The sequence below is a fragment of the Lutra lutra genome, chromosome X (genome assembly GCF_902655055.1).
Source record: "Lutra lutra chromosome X, mLutLut1.2, whole genome shotgun sequence".
Classification (NCBI taxonomy): Eukaryota; Metazoa; Chordata; class Mammalia; order Carnivora; family Mustelidae; genus Lutra; species Lutra lutra.
Genome location: NC_062296.1, coordinates 16,499,345 through 16,503,293, shown reverse-complemented (window position 1 = coordinate 16,503,293; position 3,949 = coordinate 16,499,345).

Below are 3,949 nucleotides of genomic sequence, written 5' to 3'. Positions count from 1 at the left end.
TACTTGCCAGGAACATTCAGAGTTCTTGGGTGTCCTGCTCACTGTCTCAGGGGCAGAGCAGAACTTCTCTGGACAGAGTCAATTCTTGGGGGGACTCCTACTTCAGCTTCCCCTTGGCTCCCAGGAATGGGTTCGTAAGGGATTCAAACACGTGAGCCTGGTGAAAACAGGAACTGTGCCTTTTCATCTTTTTCACCAGCATTAGCTGAGCATATAACAATACTGCTTTAAAAAGTTAACAGATGAGGGGCACCTGGCTGGCTCAGTCAGTGAAGCATGCGACTCTTGATCTCACGGTTGTGAGTTCAAGCCCCATGTTGAGTGTGGAGATTACTTACAAATAAAATCTTTTTAAAAAATATCTTGTTTGTTTGAGAGGAAGAGTGAGAGAGAGAGAGAGGGAGAGAGCACCAGAGCGGGGAGGTTCAGACAGAGGAGACTCCCTGCTGAGCAGGAAGCCTGACATGGAGCTTGATCCTTAAAAATAAACCTTAATTCAAAAAGCGCCAGGGGCCTGGGTGGCTCAGTCAGTTAAGCGGTTAAGCAGCTGCCTTTGGCTCAGGTCATGATCCCAGAGTCCTGGGATCCACTCCCACATCAGGCTCCCTCCTCATCAAGGATTGGGCTTCTCCCTCTGCCTACCGCTCCCCCTGCTTGTGCTCTCTCTCTTGCTCTCCCACTGTCAAATAAATAAAATCTTTTTTTTTTAAAGCGTCAGAGAGACTCCTTAACCTTGACCATGATTTTGAGGATTAAATGAGATAGTGGATCCAAGTTGCTAGTCCAACGTGAGGATACTGGGCAGTCAAAATTCATGACCATTTTTCTCTCTGTTTTGCTGAAAGCAGAGCCCCAGTACCATTCTCATAGCAAATAGCCAGCATTCCTAGAGCCTTCGTCCTACTTACTTTCTGGCTGATGCAGTGCAAATAGTGCTTTTCGACATTATAGGAAGGCAATATATCATATGGAGCTTGGAACTAATGCGCACTTACTTTCCTAATGGATACTCTGGTTAAGCCTCTTTTTCACATTTAGGTTTGCCTTTGGCCTGAAATGGGATTTTTACAGGCACCAGTGGAATTGTAAAGAATATAGAGATGAAATTCTGGAAAAGAGTGAACAGCATTGACAACAATAAAGCACAAGGAAAGCAGCAGACACGTTGCAAGGGTAGTTCATGTCCCTTTGGATGAAGGTAGCTGGTCCTAGTGACTAGGACACAGAATACAGTGAGTCCGAGGTATAGTTCCAGACACGGACAGTGAACGGTGGTCTTATGACACTTGAGTTTGGGCTCGAGACAGATTGCAGTAGGCAAATGGTAGGACTCTATATATCCTCTTTTCTAAATCCATCTTCTAAATGCCTCAACTCCTATAACGCTTCCACTGTGTTTTCTTCCACTGTGTTTATGGAAAGACTAAGAAAGACGTTAATTTCAAAGACGTTTATTTTTTTTTTAAAGATTTTATTTACTCATCTGACAGAGATCACAAGTAGGCAGAGAGGCAGACAGAGAGAGAGGAGGAAGCAGGCTCCCTGTGGAGCAGAGAGCCTGATGCGGGGCTTGATCCCAGGACCCTGGGATCATGACCTGAGCCGAAGGCAGAGGCTTCAAAGACGTTTATTAAGGAAAACATGGAAGAAAGGACCTTGAAGTACAGGTAGGAGTTTTGTGGTGGGGCATGGAGGTCAAGTGCATTCCACACAATGGGAATACAGTGGTTGTGTCTTGGGGAAGTGAATGCATACACCCAAGTGTATGATTTGTATTTTAGCGTCAAGGATTGACTCAATAGTTTTAACCATATTCAAAGTGTATGAAAAGCTAATTGACATGTGTATTATTATACCCACCTCAGAAATAGTATCAAGTACTGACTGGCTCAGTGGGTTAGGCCTCTGCCTTCAGCTCAGGTCATGGTCTCGGGGTCCTGGGATCGAGGCCTGCATCGGGCTCTCTGCTTGGCAAGGACCCTGCTTCCCCCTCTATCTCTCTGTCTGGTGCGCTGCCTACTTGTAATCTCTCTCTCTGTCAAATAAATAAATAAAAATCTTTAAAAAAAAGAAAGAGGGGTGCCTGGATGTCTCAGTGGGTTAAAGCTTCTGCCTTCGGCTTGGGTCATGATCCTAGGGGATCCTGGGATCGAGCCCCGCATCAGGCTCTCTGCTTGGCGGGAGGCCTGCCTCCCCCTCTTTCTCTCTGCCCGCCTCTCTGCCTACTTGTGATCTCTGTCTGTCAAATCAATCAATAAGTAAAATCTTTAAAAAATTTTAAAAAGAAAGTATCAAAAGCCTACAGATCCTGGCACAAGGGCATTTCCGAGCATTCACGGGGGGGTGGGCGGTGGGCAGTTAGAAGATATTAGTGCAGCTTGCACATGTCCCTTCAGCGATCACCCAATTCAGCCTGCACCTGCTGTGTCTGTGGGGAGGGCACACCGTGTCACAACTCCTTCAAATCAATTGTACAAACAAGGTAAGGATATCCTTATATGCTTAAGGCAAGCTGCAAGTCTGTGTTTCTTTGCATATTCTGCTCCATCAAAACCAAATTATGACTATAAACTCTTTCCTTCTACGATATCGTATTTAGTTTTAGGAATAGTGTCCTCAATTGAAAGGTCGGTTGCATCTGTCCCCAGATGTCACAGGTGACTTCTGTTTTTGTTGTTTTTAAATGGTTTTATTTGGGGCGCCTGGGTGGTGTAGTCACTTAAGCCTCTGCCTTCGGCACAGGTCATGATCCTGGGGTCCTGGGATTGAGTCCCACATTGGGGGGGGTCTCTGTTCAGCGGGAAGCCTGCTTCTCCCTCTCCCTCTGCCGCTTCCCCCGCTTGTGCTGTTTCTCTCTCTCTCTCTGTCAAATAAATAAGTAAAATATTTTTAAATTGTTTTATTTTATTAATTATGACAGCATCTACACAATGTAAAAAAGGTCCATTTGTATGCAAGCCATGTTGAGTTTTCATTCTACGTACAATACTTGGTGCGTGTGTGGGTTCGTTCATGCGGATGAATTTATTGAGTTTCCATATATTGCTTTACAGTATTGCTTTCAGCTTTTATTTTGGACAAATTTCACGAACCGTCAGCCAGGTGGTTATAAGCTTTCAAAAAAGAAATAAATGAATCTTCATTAGGGATTCAAATGGCACAAACAGGTGCCCTCAGATATTGTTTTATTCAAAAGATACAGTTCTCTGCAGCTTTAACCCCACACAAAGACAGATCAGGCATAACAGTGAGAACACAATGAGCATCCACTTAAGCTCCAAGCAAACCACAGAGTGCTGAGGGCACCCATGGATTTTACAATTAGATTGGACATTATTTTCCTTTCTGTTTATACATGTCTGTACTCTCCTTACTAAGATCTTTGTATGTGCCTTGTGATGATTATTTATGGAATGAATAAGGATATTGCAATACATAGGAGATAGAAAAAAAGCTAAAACTAAGTAAAACCTTGGTTTCTGATCCCCGATATTGGGAAAGGAAGCCATCTGGAGGGTAGTACAGTATGGAAAGCACTCAGAAAGGAAAACCATGCATGAATTAATTATATCAGATCAATGTTTACATTTTTAAAAAGGATTTTATTTGATTTTTTTCCAGAGAGTATTTTTTTTAGATTTTATTTATTTATTTGTCAGAGAGAGGGAGAGAACACAAGCAGGGAGGAGGGGCAGAGGGAGAGGGAGCAGACCCCCCTGCTGAGGAGGGAGCTGGAGGCGGGGGTGGGGGGGCGAGGGGGGGTGCTCTCCATCCATGACCTGAGCTGAGGGCAGACACTGAACCCAGTGAGCCACCCAGGAGCCCTGGATTTTATCTTTCTTTTAAAGTAAGCTCTACATCCAATGTGGAGCTTGAATTTGCAACCCTGAGATCAACACTCACATGCTCTACTGACTGAGCCAGCCAGGTGCCCCCTTAATATTCACAT